The sequence below is a fragment of the Gadus chalcogrammus genome, chromosome 2, assembly GCF_026213295.1.
Source record: "Gadus chalcogrammus isolate NIFS_2021 chromosome 2, NIFS_Gcha_1.0, whole genome shotgun sequence".
NCBI classification, from domain to species: Eukaryota; Metazoa; Chordata; class Actinopteri; order Gadiformes; family Gadidae; genus Gadus; species Gadus chalcogrammus.
Window position 1 is genome coordinate 11,522,809 of NC_079413.1, and position 24,199 is coordinate 11,547,007.

Here is a 24,199-nt window from a genome sequence, read left to right on the forward strand (position 1 = left end):
CCACCCTTTGTCCCAGTCCTCACAGGTCCGGTCGTCAGATCCCCCCCTCCCCACCCCACAGGGAGAGTGTTGTCCCTGTAAACACTCTCTTCCCCTACCCTTCCTTATTCATATTGCTTAAAGAAGGCCACTTGCCTCTCTATTGTAAGTTAAATTGAAGTTCTTGTCTTATTGTTCTTTCTTCCCCTTGCCCCCTCCCACCCTCACACCTAGCCATGTGTTGGAACCAGGATGTAAATTTAGTTAAGTGTTTGTATATTTGAGGGTCTGTGTGTCTGAGTGCTGAAATACAGGGAGCCAGTCCCTAGTTGATATCGGCAAAACACGCAAATATCAGTGTAGGTTGTAATCAATGTTTTTTGATTCATCAACATTGATAGTTTAAACGATCTGTAAATGTTTACATTTGTACTAAATTTATTCTTTCTCTTCAGGCCTTTGCAACCCAAGCAGTGATGGATGCCCGGCATTCATCATTTTACTTCTGTGCATTGATCTTAATATTCTCTCTCTCTCTCTTCAGGAAATAGCAGTATATGCAGTAACGAATGCCTAACACTCAGACATTATGTTTTTCAAGGTTGCTGGGCCCTTCTGTCTGTTTACATGCGTTTTGTGTATCAAAACAGGAATGCAATAGACACGGGTTGTGTCATGCACATTGATATTAGAGAACCAGGATGGTTCAAATAGACACAGGGTTCAACTGCTAAAATAATTTGTTTAATTAATAAATGATGCACATGGTTTTCACCGGTGCACAAGGCGGGAGTTAGCTCAACTGCTGTAGTTCAATTACAATAACATTAGTTTCAACCGATAACTTCTGAATTTTTCTTTTAGGTTCAGTTTTTGTTTTGTTTATAGAATATCACCATATATTTAATACCAAGATGTGCATAATTGTTGTAAGTTTGGATGACTCTTTATTCTACCTAGTTTAGACGGTTTTGATTGACCTAGCTCAAGATTCACCAGGTGTCAGACGTAGGATTGTGGCACTCCCTGGGAGCCCCCGAGCCACACGTCGACTGCACCAGGTGTCAAGACGTAGGATTGTGGCACTCCTTGGGAGCCTCCGAGCCACGCGTTAATCGACTAATCGTTCCTGCAGTATTCTGAGGTGGTAACGGTGGAGCTCAATGGGAGGCTCCGGGAGAGTTAACAATCGCGGGCTCACACGGGGAGTGGTGGCGGTGGGGCACATGGGGAGGCCCCGGGAGAGTTGTCATTCACGGGCTCACACGGGGAGAAATCGAGTAGGAAATGATTGTATGATAACAAGATATATGTACATTGTTGTATTGTTCAATAATGACCTGTATTTCCTATGAGACCCACAATGTGAATACCGTTTCAGTATTATGGGGACGCGTAGTGGTTTTTCTCTATTCGATAGTTTCTCCCACACGGTTGATGGTGTTGATGATTTATCCTACTTTGACTATGTTTTCGGTGTGGTAAATGGTGTTTATGATTTAAAATATTACTGTATGGTCATCTGAGATGACCAAGGAGGGATTGTTACGTATTTTAAGAATCTAAGCTACCCACACATAGACCCAATGAAGCAGGACCAAACATATAAGCCGTAAATACTATACATAGCCACAAGGGGAGCAAGACCTTATTGAAGGCTGCTCCACCACAGAAGGCATCACCTGAAGAAGCCGAAGCCATTACCCGGCCACGCCCACTAGGCCACGCCCACTTGACGGTCTCTACCTGTGGACTAGAGGTAGAGAGCGGCAGAGATCATTAGGTAGACGGCGCAGAAAGCCACCCGGGCCTCCGGGGGGCTTGAAGTAGATCACGGTATTTTCCTCTCACACGCGTTAGATACAATTCCCTCCCTTAAGCTTCATAGTTTACCATACCGAAACATGCCTACTTTATGACGAATAAAGTGATCAAAGCAACCCGGGATTGGACTACTTTCTTCAAGAATATGCAACAGTCCCTAAGCGACTGAAAACAGGATATAAATTACTGCACTGTCAAACGAATTATTCTCATGTAATACACTTACTCTATTTAAAGGGCCACTGAAATGGTATTGTGTGTAGGTTCATTTTCATATGAAGGAATTTCTGGAATGCTCAGTATATATAATATAATCAGTATATAATACAAAGCAGATAAACAGGCAACGTATACTGACTTTTTACTTGAGCTTCAGATTGTTCCACTTCTTCATGGCCTGTTTGGTGGAAATATCCAGGCCAGAAGTGGAAATTAAGTCCATAAAGCACATTCACACTGCCACTTTAATAACATGTAACATATTATTCATAATAAATTAAGACTACTGAAACCCAACTTAAATAAAAGCACTCAAAATCAATCAATACTCACTCCCATCCCGTAGCAGAGGAGTTGCGGAGGCCAGTGAACCGAGCTTCATTTGCCGCCCGCCACTCGATGAGGGCCCTTGTTTCTTCAATTGTCCCTTGATAAAATAGAACGTGTAAGCCTATATTAATTGAATGCATAATAAAGGCCATCATATCAAGTCCTGTCGAGTTACGGCTATCTGCCTGAGGTTTTTATAATAGGTATCATCTATGAACTGAGGACTGATTGCTGAAGCTGGCCGGGCGAGCTAGCTGTCCCGCTCCGAAAAAGTGAAAACGTCAGAGAAAAACAAGTAGGATTTGACAGGTTGGAGAATTCAATGATAGCCTAATAAAAACGTTAAAAATAATAAATACCGATATTCGTGAAACAATATAATAATATAATAGCTTACAATTAATAGCTTACAGTTGTGCGTCTTCTCCATATTGTCCGCCATCGTACTGCTGCGAGTGCGAAATGCATCCTGGGATTTATAGCGGTTGCAAGTACCCACGAGCCACCTCCGATGCATGCTCGGTGAAACGGCGAGATCGAGCACGCATCAAGAACACTTCCGGGTTTTACGACAGTACTCGCTTGATGCGTACTTCGAATTGGAACAGTGCTCGGGCAACGACTGATGAAGTTTCACGAGTCCACGAGCACACGAGCACGCACAAGTACGCGAATTGAGAAACGGCCTTTGTGTCGTGTTCGTTTCCCTCCCCTTACTTCGGTGCTCCCGGTCAAATTTGACCGGCCTGTTTGAACTGCCCTTACAATAACAAAAAAACCTGATCATTACCAAATTTTATTGAACTCCCTTTTAACCTGTAAACAATGTCTTCAGACTACTGATTTACATGAATAACTGCAGTGAATAGGAGTTACAATAGGAATTATTGTTAAAAAAACGACAGAAAAATCTAAACAGAGACCAAATTCACAGAACATCAACTTGAACACATCGTGTGTGTGTGTGTGTGTGTGTGTGTGTGTGTGTGTGTGTGTGTGTGTGTGTGTGTGTGTGTGTGTGTGTGTGTGTGTGTGTGTATGTGTGTGTTTGTGTGTGTGTGTGTGTGTGTGTGTGTGTGTGTGTGTGTGTGTGTGTGTGTGTGTGTGTGTGTGTGTGTGTGTGTGTGTGTGTGTGTGTGTGTGTGTTCAAACACAGTTGTGGCATTTTGCAATCAGGTCGCAGTGTGCCTTGCAAACGTATGCATCACATTTGAAACATGTAAGACTTGTCTCCTTGTCTCTAGGGGCACAGAGCTCGCATCTCTTCCATTTCTGCCCCTGGTTTGGGGGGAGAGCGGCCAGGGCAGTGGCTGGGGCTTGCAGACTCCTCACCAGACTGCCATAGGCTGGTGTGCGGGGAAGGTGCTGGCGCCGTTGAATTAGAGGAGTCACTAAATCTTTCCCAAGCTCTGCCAGGAAGAGTCTCCTCTTGAAACATTTCCCCTGATTCCAGGCTGGGTCAATCGCTGTCCAAACCACATATGCATTACATGCAGACACATCAAGGATGTTGTGGAACACTGCCACAGGCCAACGAGCTGTCATTCACTTGCAGGTGTATGTACCAGTAAGCTGCGATGAAAGAAACAATGACCAGATTTGAAACAATATTGAATCTGTCTTACACAAAATGTTTTACATGAATACAAGTAAATCAAATGCATGACAGATAAAAATATACATTACCTTATCAAGGCAGTCAACGCCTCCTTTGTTTCTGTTGTAGTCCAGGATGATCTGGGGTTTCCTGTGCTCTGCTTTGCTGACAGCGGCGTATTTGTGTCGAGTGCTCATCTGGATGACATTCTTATTTCTCTTGGGCAAATATGACACAAGACTATGCATCAGTGAAAGCAAATTTGGATGAGAGTGCATTTCTACCTCTGGTCTCGAAACCAGTGCAGGTTGAGGCTTGTTCTTCCTCACTGTCCCCGCCATGGTGAGCTTTGTTTTCAGCAGCTTCTGACCAAGCCCATGTGATGTGAAAAAGTTATCACATGTGATGTTATGCCCCTTGAGACCGGCTGTCATGTCCAACACAACACGCATGCCTTGTTTTTTTCTGGCCTTCCAGTAACAGGTTTCCCTGTGTAACAGGCATATTCCAGGCGTAGCTGCTCCTGGCATCACATGCTGCCCAGATCTTGATCCCATACTTGCCTGGTTTGCTTGGGATGTACTGTTTGAATGGACTGCGACCTCTGAAAGGGACCAGGCGCTCGTCCACTGTCACCTCAGGGCCTGGATTGTACATTAGTGGTAGGCGCTCGTCCACTGTCACCTCAGGGCCTGGATTGTACATCAGTGGTAGGCGCTCCACCCACCTGTCCCAAACGTTCCTGATGGCAGCCAGTTTGTCGTCTCGCCAGCGGAAAGGTCGTGTAGCTCTGTCATCAAATCTGATAACTCTTGAGAGGATATGAAAATGCTGCATGGACATAGTTGACCGGAATATAGGCCTTCCTGACTCTGCATCCCACAGACTTTTTCTAGCCTCATTGTTGGACCGATGTACTCCTGCTAGAATCAACAGACCCATGTAGGCTTGGGGGTCTACCTGGTCCAATGCCTTCCATGTATCCGCAAACACATGCCCCCCTTCCAGGTTTGTCATCGCCAGTATAATTTCCACAATGGACTCTGGTAAAAAGAGTTGGAAGCTGGGCTTGATGTCATCCACACGAGATGTTGCATACCGTGTTGGCCCTGGAGTCATCCTAATGAAACTTTCCCCTCTTGCTCTGCCTCCTCTGTCCTGGGGGATGAATACCAGAGCAAGTTGCCATCCTTGGACTGGAATTCCAACTCAGGTGTGTCTTCCCCAGGGGCCTCTTCGCCAGGTGCCTCTTCCCCAGGGGCCTCTTCCTCAGGGGCCTCTTCCTCAGGGGCCTCTTCCTCGCCATCTGTTGACTGTTCGGTCTCATGATGGTCTGGATCAAAATCAGGATCGTTGTCTTCTATTTCTGAGACTTCCTCCTCTATTTCTGGTTCAACTTCAATCCCCTCTTCATCAGTTTGAAAAAAAAGGTCAAGAGCCTCTCTGACAGAAAATCGTCTGATCGGGCGCTGACTCATTGTGTTCTTAGTAAAATAAGAGCAATGCACAAGCAAGCTATATATAGGGGATCTGTGAGAAGATATCATACATTTTGTATTGAAAGTGTGGTTCACGTGGGGGGAAAGGTACATAAGCACGGGAAAGAGAGGACACATAATTGTTCAGTCTGAAAGGGGTTGAAGTGGGGTGGAGTGTGTGTGTGTGTGTGTGTGTGTGTGTGTGTGTGTGTGTGTGTGTGTGTGTGTGTGTGTGTGTGTGTGTGTGTGTGTGTGTGTGTGTGTGTGTGTGTGTGTGTGTGTGCGTGCGTGCCTGAACGTGTATGTGTGTGCGTGTTTATGTAGGTGTGTGTGTGTGCGTGAAAGTGTGTGTGTGTGTGTGTGTGTGTGTGCGTGTGGTGGTGGTGATGGATTTGTGGTTGTGTATTATCTGATGGATGAACACAATCTAGGATCACCCGTTCATTTCCTATGGCGGTCATTTTTGACCGGGAACACCACAGGTGTTACAAAGTTGACTAAACAACTTAAAATTCAATGAAAGTAGTGATCAGCAATTGTATATGTTCAAATGCCTAGTCTGGAGGATATCATAAGCCCTCGAGACAAATAAATGTCAAACACAATATTTATGATTGATTGAAATGGAAATCGGTCAGATTTCGAGCACGACAGGAAGGTTAATACACTAGTTACAGTTTTAGTGAGCTAATTTAAAAAAAAAGAAATGTTTTACATATGTATGTTATTTACAGAGTGTTTTTTTTTAATCCTCACTAGTGCCGATGATAAAGCTTTTTTTTTTAGAAACGACATCGCTATTGATTTCTATCTAGTGCTAGCTGCTATCAGCTGGCTGGCTGCTGGCTGTCGGCTGATTATCTATCTTTCTCCTGAAATAGAAACCTGGATTTGAATCATAATTGTAAGACTGCATTAACTTAGTTTACATCAGTAAACAATCTCCTAGAGAGCACAGTGTTCTGTTGTACTCCTCCTCATGACTCTTCCTTTCTTGATCTCTACAATTGGACCTTGATGCTGTGACAACGGACAAGTCTTCTTCCTCTGTCCTTTTTCCCTGCCTCTGTTCAGTATGTTCAGTGTTGTTAAATCCTTTCTCATTTTTTTGTTTATTTACTATTAGTTACTGTTCTTATTGTGTTCTTGTTAATGTAATGTTTGAATAAACTTGCCTGTTGCAATGTTGGTATAATGTTTGTATAATTACTGTTTCAATGTGACATAGACCATATTTCTCATTTAACAAACATGTGTAGCTTATAATGTGTTGCAGGGCAGAGAAATTAAATTCAATGGCTTAAAACAAACCCATCTGTAAAGATCAGTGAATGCATAGAAATCAATGACAAGTGGTGTAGATGGTTTTCTCTCTGTGCAAGGTCATTAGCCCATGACCTAGTAAGCCCTACAAAAAAAAAACTACAGTAATAGCAGATGTTGAAGTTGTTAAATCGTTAACAAACAATTTGTATGGAGCAATCGGTTAAGGTAAGTTAAGTGCTTGAGTCCCGTCACTTTAGAGAATGTCTAGCGTGCAACTTGAATAAGCCATGTGCGATTTTACCCGGGCTCCAGCGCAACTTTCCCTACCAGGTGCAGCCTCAGGTAGCCTAGGACCATTCATACAAGCGCAAGCAAGAACGTTAACTTTTTCCGGCTTGGGAAACGTAAAGACGGACAATCCGTTTCCACTGTTGGAGCACTTTATTATTGCACATTTACGAGGCTTATTTTTTTTTAACTATCTTTATTTTCGAAAAATAGACAATGACAGATGAAATGATATTGAGCAGGACATGGACTGTATTATTTAAGGTGGTCATACCGAACCATGTATATAACACATTGAACATTGAACACAAGAAATGGAAGAAATTCCATTTAGGCATGTACTTTCACCATACATAGGCCTAACTATATAAAAAATAAAAGGGCCTGCAGGAAAATATAAATACAGTACGCAAAAATTAACTTTGACGGAAAGTCCTCCTTAAGATAATGTTTCTGATTGTGCTTCAGCTCCAGATGCCGTCAGGAGAGGTCTCTGGTCCTAATCAGTCGCAAGTCCGTCCCTGACCAATCAGAATTCATTAGCAGAATGCTAGCGTGTACGGCCAACAACGGCCCAAACTGTAAGAAATCGAAATGACATAAGTACTCATTCATTTGACTTTTGAACTATAATCTATATTGAACTTGCGGAATCTACAATAAAATTTGCGATATTTCAACGACAAGCAGGTGAAAGAGACATATTTAGCCGTCTAGCCCCATAGACTCCCATTCAATCTGGACTCGCCCGCGATCACCCCCAGTGGATGTCTAATGGAACTACAACCAAGATCGGTACAATGGGGCGCATAGGAAGTGCCCAGGCTCTTCGTAGACGGGCTCTGGTGGTACTTACACCGGCGTATGAATAGACTGAGTCAGGTTCTCCGACGTCTCTCCCTCTTCCACAAAAGGTAAAGATATGCAATTTTAGTTATCTCGGCCGGAATTTGGCAGTAATGGTGAAAAAAGTAACAGACCGGGGAACATAGAACCCTTTTTTTGAAAAAGGGTCCTATGTTCCCCGGTCACATACATATCGGGGAACATAGAACCCTTTTTTGGGAAAAGCGGGGAACATAGGACCCTTTTTTTAAAGAAAGGGTCCTATGTTCCCCAGTCTCATACAAAGCGGGGAACATAGGATCCGGGGAACATAGACACGCTCCCGTGTAATCCAGGGCATATAAAGACTGGGACCAGAAAATAAATACTTTCTCTCCATTGAAACCCATTCATATTTTTCGATCTCAAAGGTCCCATGGGCTCTACTTGAAGGGCCGTGACTTCGCCACTCTATTCTGGGCTTCTGTCCCGAAAGCCACCCCCCCGCTCCGTGCCTGTGTCGGATATGTCGTTCTCGGGACCCCGGGAAATGTGTGTAAACATTTCAGCATCCCAAGCTTGAAAAGGCCGGAAAAGGGGCGTGACCTCCAACAGTAGAATAAGACAGAGGTTAGTTTCTAGTCCCCATTTTTTGTGGGATGGAGGTGTACATTTGTGGCTTAACAATCTCACCAAAAAATATTTACAGGAAGTTTTTCTAAATAACAACCAAGAAAAATAAAAGCAAATAAAATAACTTGTGACACAGACACAGCTGGCCTGTGGCCACGTTTTTGAAGTCTGTGGTCAAAAGGTCAAAAGGAGCCGGCAAACCGCCGCTTATGAGATAGCAAAAAGTGAATGTGCATTTCTCTCATAATTTTTTGTCATTATTAAAGAGAGGCCTGATTCTCAGATATGCATGTTGAATGGCTAGGCGGTAGGTCTGGGAAGAACTTCAGGCCAAAATCTTGCAAGCGAGCCGCTGGGTGAGGTGCAACGAGATCGAGCCCTTGCATCAACCTGTAGGGCTGGAGCCACAGGTTGATGCGTATGCGTCCTTTGAGACCCCCTTTGATATATAAGAGACCCCAGTCACCTATTGCATCACTCCCTTTAAGGCTTCGGCCTCCTAATTGATCATTGTAGTATAATTGAATGCCCTCTTTCATATATATGATACCACCACCACTGGGATGTGGCAACAATTCTCCAAATCCATATGCGGAGGCGGAGGGGGGGGGGGGGGGGCTTGTGGACAGTAGGGGTGTACACTAGACATAAATAGGAAGCAAACTCAGAAGGAGGACTTACCTCTCACACATATTTAATTAATTGTTTCAAATAACCCTGCCTCATTAAATCAATGAGCTTGGTGTTTTGCTTTAAAAAATAGGTGATAGACGAAGTCTAAACTGCAGAAAATAAAAACATCGTGCCTTTTAAGGATACCTTGGAATATCCGTCTATTTTTTAACCATCGGACCCTAGTTTACGACAAAAAAAACACAATTGACGGCAGCTCCTTTGCCGCGTGGTTTTTAGAGCCATGTAAGGATTAGAGGGGGCGGTCGATAGCAACCACCATACCAACCATGACAGTCAGGTGACGTGAACGCAGCCCCATTGAAATTGATTACATACCCTACACACTCAGGAGATTAATTATATTTAAATTATTATGACCTTGGAGCCTTTATTTGCATGGGTTTACATTTCTTTCTGTGTAGCATGGAAAAATCAGAGAAACACTCCCATTCAGAATTCATTGGTTTACATTTCGATATTTGGAGCACCGTTATTTTATTTATTTATTTATTTTCAGTTTTTGAGGAGGTGCTTCCAAAATGCAAGATTTTCTGCAATCATCCAAAATCCAATGGAAAAACCCGTTGGCTTGTTGTTAAGGGAACCCAGGGCGACGCTCATTTCCGGGTTGGCCAACATGTGTCATCCCTGCACCACTCTATACTGTAAAAACACATGTTCAAGTTGAATGATAATGCATGAATTTAATCTTTATTCTGCCATAGTAACACGGTAAATAAATGGCAAAAAATAGGCTGAGAACGAATTCGTATTTGCGATATGTTCGCGGCACGGACAACATACGTTTTTCAGACAAACGCAATTGAGAATGCCGAATAGTTCTCTGGAAACGTAATTTTGATGAGATAGGGTTACGGTAATTGCTCCGTCAGTTGTCAAACAAAGCGGACGGACTTGGTCTCTATAGCAATGACCTCAGATACCCAACACTGATCCAAAAGATTATTGTTTCTCTCAATCAAAGCACAAAACAGGACAACTGATGTCCATAGCCTTAACCCATACATGTTGTGTAATTAACAAGGACACGTTGGTGTAGTTGTGTTGAGTAATGTCACAGATTTCAATGTAAATGTAATGTGCAGCCATCGGGTCTTCCGTTAGCCAATGGGATGAATGCTCATAGCTTCATATATTGCAGGGGAGGGATTACATTGTAATGAGTGGAAAACCCCCTGTGTTGAAAAAAGCAGAACAAGGTCCTCCGTTAGCCAATGGGATGAATGCTCATAGCGTCTCTATGTGCAGCCATCGGGTCACCCGTTAGCCAATGGGATGAATGCTCATAGCTTCATATATTGCCATGGAGGGATTACATTGTAACGAGTTGAAAACCCCATGCGTTGAAAAAAGAAGCACAAGGGTACCCTTTTGCGTCAGAAGCTGAAGCCAAAGTCACTGACCGTTAGTCAAAAATCGAAGCGCTCGGAGTGAGAATGTGTTGTCATAAAATACTCTATGACACACTACAATACAAATAACATAAATCGTGTAGATTACCACACATAGTGTGTGGTCAGCTAATTTAATTGCACTTAGGTGCGTCCCAGTAAACTGTTAGTTAATTAAATGGTCACTCATGCCCATAGCAATGGCATGGGGGAGCTTCATGCATATCTTGCCTTCGTTTAAAACATCATGAAATAGCTGCTCATATGTTCATTATTGAAACCCTTTTTTATTAAATATAAGATAATAAGTAATCAGTATTTTGTTTGCAACTAAGTTGATTTGTAAAATTTCATCTCAGTCCGACTATTTAATATAGTAGTAAACATAGAATGACTTTGGCTCTTATATTCTCACTGTGATGTAAAAGGTCACAGAGAGAAAAAAGAGTTGTGCATACAGTAGCATGTCTGCACATATGTCTGCACCACCGTTTTGTACCGTATTGTTTCCTTCCTGTCATTGTTGACAGGAAGTCTTTCATCAGCGGTCTGCGTCATACAAAAACATACTGGGTGCAATGTGCAGCGCTATGGTCATAAACCTTAACATACCGGATGCATATCTTGCACATTTCCAAAGATCATGAACACTACAAGACACCACACATACACACACACACACACACACACACACACACACACACACACACACACACACACACACACACACACACACACACACACACACACACACACACACACACACACACACACACACACACACACACACACACACACACACACACTCAATTAAGAAATTATTAAGTAATACCCGAGCACACTTGAGCCTGTTTCCTAAAGATTTATATATTTATTTATTTGGTCTTTTTTTAACTGAATTTGGATACTGCAAACTTTTGTGATGTGTATACGTAATTATGAAATTGTAATTTATGATAATGGACTGTGGTTGTTTTTAGTGATCTGAGGATTTACGTCTACTATGAGTGTCTGTGCCTGTATACTTGTATTGTTGTGCCAGCACTGCCTTCCATCAGGTATGAGTTCCAATAGCCTAAGAAGAACTGTAAGAAATGACATTTTATAGAGTACTCTACAACAACTTGTTGAACAACGTTGTCCATATTGATGGTTAGATATCAAATATGAAGAAAATGTTTTAGATGCTTGCACACCAGCCCAAGAAGATGTTGGCCACAAGAAATCAAAAAGTTAATCAACATGAAACTTTACCTGAGCGGCCAACAGCCAGTGTGCTTGTGTATGTGCTGTGTGATTTTTGATTATTGAGTTTAATTTGAATTGCTCAAAGAACATTGTCGTTATTTATAGCGAGACAGAAATTAACGCTTGCGTTGCACTGTAATGACGGTGTCAAAGTTATAGGTAGTATGGTAATATGGTTAGCAATGTGTTTAAAAGATTCAGTTGGAATTATTTTTTTATTTAAATTAGTACATCAAATACATTTGCAGGTATGCATAATGCAAGACAAATATTTTGATGAATCAGTTCCATCTTTAAACAATTCTGTACAACGTATGCATTCAACAACAGGCTAAATATGACCCAACCCTTTCAGCAATATCAGAAAAATAATTACATAGTACAGAAATTGGCATGAAATGTTATTAACTTGACATGGACTTAACCCACCTACCAAATTTGGTGCAAAACTTTGAGATATTCAGAGGAGCCAAGCTTCCCCCCACCATCCCGCAAAGAAAAGGAACTAACCCTCACTGCTCCATTGTTGCAAAGCTTTCAGACTCTAACTCTGAACATAAATGACACGACTCCGGTGCAACTATATCTCTCAAATATAGAGAATCTAGTCAAGAGAATACCCTCAACTAGTTTAGTTCACACCAAGAACCTTTTGACAGCCTGAGCTTTTTCAAACCACTACCTACTGTGTGCACATCAGGCATGTTGGCTATCAAACGACCTCAGTGAATACATTTCTGAACAACTAATTTGTACTGTATACATTGTTCTTCTGCTTCCCCAGATATCTTGCAAATTAGAAGTTAAGCAGTTTTTTAACCTTTTTAATTATAAGGGCCCTATCTGCCTGGTCTGACACCAAGCGCCACCCAAGTTATTTCAAACTTTTTTCACTAAACTGATTGGACCCCAGAAGTAACAGGGAGAAAATAAAGAGGAGGGGGGGGGTCCCTCCTCATTAATGGCATTGCACACATTTATGACATAGCACACATTCTATCAATTTCCCCCAGGCAATCATTCTAGAGAGCTCCACAATGATGGGAAGATAGGAAGCAGATGGGCCTAACGCCTGCAGGTGCTCCTCATGTCCTCGTAGACGTCGCTGGGGTTGGCTCGCTGGACAGGCCTCACAGCATTAATGTGCATGGACTTCACCTGGCAGAATGAGGTCATTACAGTCAGATTACATAAAACACATGCCAGCACCCAATCAAACACACATGAATGCACGCACATAGTTCACTCATACCTGCAAACACAGACACAGACATATTCATTTTTTTTTTTGTCTGTTCTTGCAAGTGCATGAACAGACATATTCATGCAGTTGTATAATACTTTCATGTACTTGCACAAGCACACACACATGCAATTACTCACACACGGAATTACACACTCATGCTCTGGCACATAGACTCGCACACGTACACATACATAATACATACATTGGTTTTAATTGTGGTCGATAGTGTTTAAATGTGGTCGATAGGGTTTAAATGTGGTCGATAGGGTTTACATGTTTAAATGTGGTCGATAGTGTTTATATATGGTCGATAGGGTTTACATGTGGTCGATAGGGTTTACATGTGTTCCATAGTGTTTAAATGTGGTCCATAGTGTTTAAATGTGGGCGATAGTGTTTAAATGTTGGGGATAGTGTTTAAATGTGGTCGATAGGGTTTACGTGTGGTCCATAGTGTTTAAATGTGGGTGATAATGTTTAAATGTGGGCGATGGTGTTTACATGTGGTCGATATTGTTTAAATGTGATCGATAGTGTTTAATTATGGTCGATAGTGTTTAAATGTTCTTTTCCCTCACTCTCCACCTCATCCCTAACTCTCCACCTCAAGCTGGTGTGTAGTGAGCGTTCTGGCACCGATTGGCTGCCGTGCATCACCCAAGTGGGTGCTACATATTGGTGGTGGTTAGTGAGGTCCCCCCTTCACTTTAGGCGTCTGAGTGTTATTAATTATTATTATTCTTCATGTTTAACCTCTGTTTTCCTTTTATTCCTAGTCTGTTTTACATAGTTTTGAATGATGACTATATGCTCTGTAAGGTGACCTTGGGTGTCTTGAAAGGCGCCTCTAAATTAAATGTATTATTATTATTATTACATAATGATTATACATTTTATTCAGGTATAGCGCTTGTCAAGATACAAAAATACGCTTCACAAAGACACACAATACAAAAAAAAAAAAGTGATGTATAATATATATTATGCTTGCATACCGTTCGAAGAATCCACATCATCACCAGAACAGAGAGAAGTAGCAGGATGACAACGCACAGCACAACTACTAGGATCACGGGGAAGGTTTCATCTGCATCTATGAGATACAATCAAACACTTAGAAGAGAAAACCAAACCCTTTCACTGGCATGAAGTTTCATCTTCAACTAAAACTGAAATGTCGTTGGACTATTTTTGGTGTTTTGGACAGAATAAAAACAAACATAATGATGTGTAGTAAACACAAAGTATAACTCACCATGAACCACCAGGAGAACAGAGCCGGGTCCACTCGTCACGACCAAATCGAAATCTTTTAACACCTTGTACTGACAGTCGTAGTAACCTGTGTCTTCTGCTGTCAGGTTGGCTATTGTGATGATTAGTCCTTTGGTCTCTGTCACTTCTGTCTTGACTCTTGGCTCCCATCCAGCTTTAATGGTAAATGTATCTTTTAGGTCCCATTGGAGAACAGGGAAGCTCTCGCAAAACTTAAGCAAATACAAATGATCTTGTTTTGATGTTGGACTGCAGCTAATTTTCACAGATTCACCAGGTTTTCTCCATTGGATGCAACTGCTCTTCGCAGCTGAAGATATATAGAAACATAAATAGATACATATTATTTACATGCAAACATATACATATATTTGGACCGACAGACTGACAAATCGTTTTGTATCACGTTGGCCTTAAACCGGTATCAAACCATAAGTAGTAACATGACGTTAGTGAAACAGAGGCTCAATTTGAACTCTCAAATGGCAACAAATGTCTTCATTTTCAGAATCAGGCACTTTTTCTTACCTCGGCTACTGGAAAGTGTGAGGGAAAGGAGGAAGACGGTAGAGACGGCTAAGCGACTTGCACCCATTTTGGAACTGACTGCAGTGTGAAAGAGTTGGAGTGGTGGTCTAGAGACAGCATCTTATCTTTTGTGGCTTGCCTTGAGAAAAAAAAAAGCATTTAAGATGTTATGCCCTCTAGCGATAAATGGTGTTATGGTGTTACATCCAAAAGCAAGAGTATAGCCCTGTGATGCAATGCTGTAGGAATATTTTTGTTCGTCACTTGTTTCAACAGCAAATAAAATCATACATCTATGAGTTGTATATTATATATTATCTTCATTGATTTTAATCAATAGAAAAACCTTCAGTGCGGGGGCTACTAGTCGTTTACTTAAAGCGGGAAACATTAAAGTGATTGAAATGCATTTCATACTGAGGGTTACCCTGTATTTAAAGGAGACATATTATGTTGTTTTCCCAACAAGTAAACATAGTATTTGAGTTCTAGAAAACATGTTTTGGAAGCTGTTTGCTGGAAATAGCTTTTAGTAAAAAGAATCTTGCCTACTGCTATACACCTCTATTTCAGTCCCTTCAGAATGCGCTGTTTCTGGTGTCTGTAGCTTTAATGCAAATGAGCTGCTGCCCATTGACCAATTAGCTGTCAGACTGAACCACAGCATGGAGGAGAAGGGATGGTTGTCGTTTGCGGACTCCTGGAGCTCTATATCTATATAATATAATATAATAATAACATTATGTATGGGTATATATCAGACATGGGGGACTCGAGTCACATGACTTGACTCGAGTCAGACTCGAGTCGCAAATTTGAGGACTTGAGACTTGCTTGACTAACACTGATAAAAGACTCGACTTGACTTTGACTTGGCTTTCATGACTTGAGACTTGACTTAGAATTGAGACAGATGACTCGAAATGACTTTTTTTAAGTTAGATTAAAGGTTGGATATGTGATTGGCGATACGCCAGCAGATTTTGAAAAAACACAACTCAAATGGTCCTACCCCCTCTCCTTCAACGCTGACTCTGACTCCACCCATTCCAAGTAGATGGACGCACAATCACACACGAGCGCGAACACAGATGCGCGAGAGTGAGCCAGGCTAGCTAGGTTGGAGTTTAGTGTTGTATTCAAGTGCTAGGTCCAAATGTGGATTAGCTAGTAAACTAGCTCCAGTAGCTACCGCAGGATAACAACAAACAGAAGCTTGCTCTGGATCACGAGCTTTGAGTACATGCACATGCACGAAGGGGACACTCGCGGGGAGCGGGGAAGGGGGAGTGCAGTACGACCGTTTGATTGACGTACTTACTGTCCAATGCCACTCGGTGGTTCTGAAAACCATTGGCTGGAGTTTTTCGAGCCCTGCCCGTTCCACAGATGATTAACTTGTTTAATTTTCATGTCAGTAGGCTACTTCTAACTCAGTGGCTGTAAGTGGGTTATGATAAGGATTTCAAGTAATTTTCAAGTAAAATTACACCGTCAGAGCCAGAGCGTCAGACTGGGCTGTTCTCAGAATACCGCAAAAAAATTAAGAGGGTTCAAGTTCCAGTCCCCAAATTCAGTTGAACCACTACCTGGACATTTGTGATGGACAGAGCTGCCTTCAGTTTTGGGCCATGAACAGGCGCACCCTCCCCTCTTTGTTCAAGGTAAGATTGCCATAGGACAGTAGATGAATGTAGTATATGGGACCTCAGCATTTCAACATGTGCTTGATTAAGCATTACGTTTTAAGAAATTAAATGATTATTGTTTTTTTGCGATTAAGATCGCATCCATGTCATGGTGCAGGTGTTTGCGTGACTCTGAAATGAAAATTCAAACCAGTGAATGTTAATTCCTCCCTACGGCCGCTGTCATCTTATTTCCCAGTTTGATAAATGTCGAACATTGGCCCTAAACTTAACCACTACATTAAACGATACCAGTACTCTTGCTCTGGAAGCATCATCTCCATTGATGAGTCTTCAGGTGTAACGGATAATGCCCAGCTTTTGGTTTATGTGCGATTGTTTCATCAAGACAAGCAATAGATCTGTGAGGACCTGTTGGGTCTAACACCTCTTGAGACACTGTTTTGCTTACTGGAAATGAAGGCCTAATGCTCTTTTTGTGTTTATTTGAAATGTAGGTCTGGTGTACCTGTTTTGCTTACTTGAAATGTAGGCCTAATGCACTTTGTGTTTATTTGAAGCGTAGTCCTAGTGTTCCTGTTCTGCTTACTTCACATGTAGGCCTTATGCACTTTTTATGTTTACTTGAATTGAAGGCCTAATGTACCTGTTTTGTTTACTTGAAATGTTAATATGCGTTACTTTGTCTTTTCATAGTTAAAAGGAAGTTATTTGGAAATTGAAAATAGATACATCTGAAATTATAAGGTAATATGCCGTGTTGATTGTATTTGACAAAAGAAGGCTATTTGGACGTGGTAGGTTCGGACCTTTCTTGGAAGGAATTTTTAGTAACTGGACCTTGTTCAATTTTAATTGAAGACCCCTGCTCTAGCCAGTATGGATGGTTCACTTGCCAAAACTAAAAAATCAGCTCTCATGGATTTATTAGAGGCTAAAGGTGTTGGCAACAGGACAAGAATCATTGACCTTGTTAAGGTGTCAACAGCCCTTGGAAACAGTGTGTGTTTGGCACTTATTGGAATTCATACCTTCTCAGGTTGCGACTGCACAAGCGCCTTTCATGCAAGGGGAAAAGAAAGACGTTTTCTGTTGCTTGCGAAAAGGAAGAATACCTGTCTGCATTTACACATCTGGGCAGCAGTTTTGAATTGGACCAGTCAACCTTTGCTGAGCAAATATGTGTGCCACCTGTATGGCCAATCATCTGCAGAAAATGTCAACGATGCAAGGTACAGAGCATTCTGCATGGCATCATCAGCTTTGCCGGAACATTCAATGCCCCCTACAATTGATGCCCTGCACCAACACTGCAAAAGGGCAAACTACCAGGCTGCAATAATGAGACATTCTCTCAAAGGTATAATGTTCGCCCCTTCACCCAATGGCAATGGATGGCACATTGAGGATGGGGAGTTAAAAGTTACATGGATGACTACAAATCCTGCCCCTGAGAGTGTGTTAAAGGTAGTCCACTGCAGCTGCAAGCAGAGCAAATGTGAGCAGAGCAAATTACAAGTCTCGTTGTGGAAATACCGAAGAGGTCAGAGAACCCGACGTGTTATGCGCCATAACTCCCACAGCAGAACGGTTATCCAAATAACAAAGAAGTCTACAACCGTTGTAGCTCATTGTCTCATTGGCGGGCAAAATTCTCTGGGGGGGCCGAGCAGAGAAGGGGAGGTCCCTTATGGGCCCTTATGATGACATATGGGGCCAAATTCGAAATCAGAGCGTCTGAGCTGGACGGATCAGGATACCTAGTGCTCGTTTTACAACGCCATTCCTAGCTACTGGGGGACCATAGGCAGGCTAGGGGAACTCATATGAATGTTAGAAAACCTCATAAAGTGACATTTGATTGCATACGCATGCAATCAATGAGCAATAGCTTAATGAGCTAAATGCAAATGTAACTTTAGGTTTAAAGCTAGCATCTTAAAGGAGAATTCCAAGCAGTGGCCAAGCTAGACTGTCAAAGAGGCTGTTATAGACTGAATTAGTGTTGCACTCATTTATATCCTGCACCCCGGAACCTTTGTGCCTATACCTGTGCACCCCGCCGTGTTGTTCTAGTGATTGCTCTGCACCTGAATGTCTCGTGTATGCTTTGGCTGTTATGCCGTGAGCATGGTTTCAGTAAAGATGCTAAACTGAGTTACAAGTGTGCGTGCATTATTGCCTTCGGGTTACCACACTTTTGGCGACGAGGATTAAAACATTGAAGACAGAGTTACGTGTAGTTAGTGTCAAAGAAGAAGTTCTGTGTAACTTTAGCTTGCAGCGTGGCTACTACTACGGTCGGCACACTCAGTGAATTTGTCGAGCTGGATGGTGACTGAATTGAATATGTCGAGAGACTGGAACACTTTTTCCTGGCAAATAACATTGAGGGGGTGGAAAGGAAAAGATCGATTCTCCTCAGTGCGTGAGGTGCCAAGACGTATAAGTTGATACACAACTTAGCAACGCCACGGAAGCCAGGCGAACTATCATTCGAAGAGTTGGTGAAGCTGGTGCAAGAGCATCACAACCCCAAGCCGTCAGTGATTGTTCAGCGCTTCAAGTTCCACACACATTCACGCAAAGCTGGAGTTTCAGTTGCTGCATTCGTAGCGGAGCTGAGACAACTGTCGGAATATTGTGAGTTTGGACCGGTGCTTGACGACATGTTACGGGACAGGTTAGTCTGTGGTATCAACAATGACAGCATTCACCGCCGATTGCTTGTTGAAATCATGCTAACTTTCAAGAGAGCGCTGGAGATTGCTCATGCAATGGAAACGGCAGCTATCAGCTCTAAAGACATTCAAGCAGCTCACCATCTGTTTAAAGAAGGGAGAGGCAAGCCGATGAAGTCAGTTGAGTGTTACGGGTGTGGGGGAGCACATCTTGCTAATGACTGTGGTTTTAAAGATTCCCTTCTGCCAGAAATAGGGGCACATAGCCAAGAAGTGCAGAAGTGCTAAAAGCCATGGAAAAAGGATTGGGAAGAGTCAAAACACCATATGAAAACGCATCAAGTGCCAAGTGAAGAGCCGGAGGAGCAGTGTTCTTTTAACATGTTTAATATTGACCTGAGTGAACCCCGGGCAGACCCGATCTGCGTAACGCTGCAAATAAACGGAAAACAGCTGACGATGGAGGTGGACACGGGTGCCTCAGTTTCGGTGATGAGTCAAACCACCTACTCCAGGTTGTGTGCTCTGGAAAAGCACATGCTTTAAGAAAGACTAACATTAGACTGAGACAATACACCGGTGAGTGCATTCCTCTACTTGGAGCTATAGAAGTAGACGTGATGTATGAAGGCCAGTCAGCTAAAGTGAAGCTGTTAGTGGTAGACGGGGAGGGAACTAGTCTGATAGGAAGGGACCTCCTAAAGAAAATCTGCCTAAATTAAGGGGGAAATCATGCACATGAGAGTGGTTGGAGACATCCTATCAAAGTATGCAGAAGCTTTTAAGGATGAGCTTGGCACCCTCCGCGGCACAACAGTGAAGTTAACCGTGGACCCCAAAGCAAAGCCACATTTTTGCAAACCACGCACAGTGCCATACGCCATGAAGGCTAAGGTGCAGCGGTCAGGTGTTATTGAACCTGTGGAGTTCTCTGACTGGGCAGCCCCGATTGTGCCTGTGCTGAAAGAGGATGGTGAGGTGCGGGTATGTGGTGATTACAAAATGACAATTAACCAAGCCTCACAACTTGACACTTATCCCCTGCCACGAGTTGAGGATTTGTTCGCCACACTGGCAGTAGGACAAACGTTTACAAAACTGGACATGAGTCACGCGTACCAACAGCTGTTGCTGGATGAGGAAAAAAACAGAAGAGGAGCATCTGCAGAACCTCGACCAGGTGCTAAAGAGAATGAAGGAGGCCGGGCTGCGTTAAAAACACAGTAAATGGGTTTTCCAGGCGTCACCTACCAAGTGTCACCTACCTGGGTCACAGGATTTCCGCTCAGGGTCTTTCCCCCATGACAGAGAAGGTGAGGGCGATAAAGGAGGCTCCTTCTCCAAAGATTGTGGCAGAGCTCAGGTCATTCTTGGGCTTAGTGAACTATCATGGGAAGTTCTTGCCTGAACTCTCCACTTTGCTCGCCCCCCTTTATCAGCTGCTGCACAAAGACTGTTCCTGGAATTGGCAACAAGCTCAAGAGACAGCTTTCCAGCAGGTAAAGGAACTGTTGCACTCAGCAACACTACTCGTGCATTTTGACCCAGACAAAGAAGTTGTCTTATCCTGTGAGGCATCACCGTACGGCGTGGGGGCGGTCCTTTCGCACTGTATGGAGGACGGAGATGAAAAGCCTATTGGGTACGTGTCTCGCACTCTCACATCAGCAGAAAAGGGTTACTCTCAGCTAGAGAAAGAGGGGCTAGCTGTAGTTTTTGCTGTGAAACGGTTCCACCAGTACCTGTATGGTCGCCAATTTACAATTTTTACCGACCATAAGCCCTGGCTGGGCCTGTTTAGTGAGACTAAGGGTATTTCACCCATGGCGTCAGCAAGAGTGCAGCGCTGGACATTAACTTTGTCAGTGTATCAGAATCACATTGTGTGTAAAGCAGGAAGTGAAAATGCAAATGCAGACGCGTTCAGCCGTTTACCCCTCCCAGAGTCACCGAGCCAAACTAACATACTTCCAGAGACTGTGTTTTTGTTAGACAGACTGTCTGACTCTCCGGTGACAGCAAAGCCAATCAAACAGTGGACTGAAAGAGACCCGGTGCTGTCACAAGTAAAGAGATGGCTGTTGCAGGGCTGGCCAGTAACAGTTGAGCAGGAGGAGCTGCTCAAGCCCTATGTCAAGCGTCAGCCGGAGCTAAGTGTGCTGGATGGCTGTATCCTCTGGGGCTCCAGGGTGATTATTCCACCTGCGGGACGGGCTCAGATAATGGAAGTGCTGCATGAAGCTCACCCCGGGGTGTTGAGGATGAAGAGCCTCGCCAGGTCGTTTGTGTAGTGGCCTTGGATGGACGGTGCTTTGGAAGAAAAGGTAAAAGCATGTTCACAGTGTCAAAGTAACCAGAAGATGCCCGCACCTGCCCCTCTCCACCCATGGGAGTGGCCGGCACGTCCGTGGTCCAGGCTCCACCTGGATTTCGCTGGTCCGTTTATGGGTCACATGTTCCTGGTGCAGATGGACGCTCATTCAAAGTGGAAGGAAGCACACATCATGTCAAATATCAGAGGCCCAGTTACCACTGACACGCTCAGAGGCATCTTTGCCACCCACGGGCTACCAGATACGGTTGTCAGTGACAACGGGCCCACTTTCACCAGTGAAGTTTTCAAAGAGTTTGTTGAGAAAATGGGATCCGACATATCCTGACTGCACCATACCATCCTGCTTCCAACGGTTTAGCAGAACGTGCTGTTGAGACACTGAAAGATGGACTGCGGAAAATGACGCTGGAGACTAAGCTGGCACGTTTCTTATTCCAGTATCGGATTACTCCATCTCTGCTGGTTTGCCTCCAGCAGAGATGTTTCTGGGGAGAAAGCCCAAATCTCATCTTGACCTCCTTCGCCCGGATGTAGGAGCAAAAGTTGATCACAGGAGAACCAAAAAGTGAGACGGGACCAACATGCAAGAGAGCGGCTTTTACAGCAGGGGGACTGTGTGTATGTCAAGAACTTTGCCAGTGGCTAAAAGTGGCTGCCAGGAGTTATTCACCGCTAGTCTGGTCCAGTTTATTTTGTGGTTGACTTGTTGGATGGCAGGCAGGTTCGCAGGCACCAAGATCACGTCCGTGTCCGCACTGATGCAGAGGAGAAGGGGTCTCAGAGTGTTTCGCACAAGGACAGTGTGATCAGCTCGATGGACTGTGTTGCACCTGTGTGCATTGATGGACTGTTGCTGCCCCCTGATGGACTGTCTGAGCAAACTGCCTCACCTGCCCCTGCCGCTGCCCCAAGTCCTCCCAGTGCAGCACAGTCTGTTACCCAGTCTGTGGACTCTACTATTGCACTAAGAAGGTCAGAGAGGCAACACAAGCCTCGAGAGAGACTGAACTGTTAAACTAACAAAAAATAAAGAGTGTTATGCCATACAGGTTGTTGTTCCCTGATGTGAGAAAGAAAATAGTTGTGCAATATCAAATGTTGTTGATTGCCTGTTGTTAAAATTGTGAAGTTGGAATGTGATTTAAGTTGGATTTAGTGCAATATAATTTCTGTACTTTATAAGGGGACATACATGCAATTTCAGTTTGTTTGGTTAACCATATTATAAGTGTTTACTTAAAGGGGGAGAAGTGTTATAGACTGAATTAGTGTTGCACTCATTTATATCCTGCACCCCGGAACCTTTGTGCCTATACCTGTGTACCCCGCCGTGCTGTTCTAGTGATTGCTCTGCACCTGAATGTCTCGTGTTTATACTGTTATGCCGTGAGCATGGTTTCAGTAAAGACGCTAAACTGAGTTACAAGTGTGCGTGCATTATTGCCCTCGGGTTACCACAGATGCTAGCATCAGAAGTTTTATAAAAACGTATGGGTCACTGAAAGTGAGAAACAGTTTAGTGCCCCCAAAATAGTGGTCTGTTCCTCATAGTATATGGCTAGTACATGTTGTACTTGTTGATATTTTGCATCACAAGTTTTATAAAAAATTGTGCTGTCAAGCGATTAAAAGATTTAATCGCTATTAATCGCATTAATGTCATAGTTAACTCTTTTTTTCTATTCTAAATATCACTTGATTTCGTGCTGCCTTTAAGTGAGATCAGGCTTTTATTTGTTTCAATCACTGAACTTTCGAACAAAACTCTTGCTCAACAAAGATGGGAAATATAACATTTATTATTTAAACCAGTATGAATATTCCTACCGTAAGTAGGCCTATACACATTACATCACATAGGCTATAGAATAACGCCTACACACACACACACACACACACACACACACACACACACACACACACACACACACACACACACACACACACACACACACACACACACAGAGTGGCGGAGTGGTAATCGGGAGTTGGGAGAATTTCCGGTGGGCCGTTAATGTTTCGGGGCTGTCGGGCTGATTACTGCGGGATAACAATGTTGCGTTTAGAAAAGTTCCTTGCAGCGCCGTCCGGCAACCTGAGCTGTGCGCCCACAACCTCTCACTCACTCAACAGACGCAACTCACAAACTGTCAACATCGCAACCAAGTCGATTTTGTCTAGAGGTGAGTAACTGAGCGGCCCCTCCCGAAGTGGTACAGCCCAGGTGGGCCTTGAACTGCGATTGGCCAGAAAGACGTAACAGCTAATGACAACGTTGAACTCTTGGTGCGTTCGAGTATTCTCTGCGAGCCGACTCGGATCTCGGATCGGACGCCACGCCCACACTAAAATCGTTGTATTATGTTTTGAGCGTAGGTCGTCGGAGAAAAACATGGACGCCACCCGGAAAGCTATTGTTGCGGTAGCATTGGCCGACTACTACTACTATTTTCATTTATATTATTTCAGGACTACGAAATAATATAAATGAAACGGTGCGTTTTCACCGTACGAAAACGCAGCCATTTGAACTTCTAAAATGTTCACTTAATTTCATGTTTCAATGTATCTTCTGCATATGTAAGTTATTACAGCAATACGAGTGATTGAAATTGCGATTTAAACCACCAAAGCGGTCCAAACACAATGAAAACAGTTCACTACATTTCACACTGGGCGCAGCCATCTTCAATTCTATCTCGGAAGCCTCG

The 24,199-nt window shown here is 43.3% G+C and overlaps 1 pseudogene; it reads left to right on the forward strand.

The window, feature by feature from the left end:
• The first annotated feature begins 18,591 nt into the window (after window positions 1-18,591).
• On the forward strand, window positions 18,592-19,930 carry LOC130404426 (uncharacterized; annotated as a pseudogene).
• The last annotated feature ends 4,269 nt before the right edge of the window (window positions 19,931-24,199 follow it).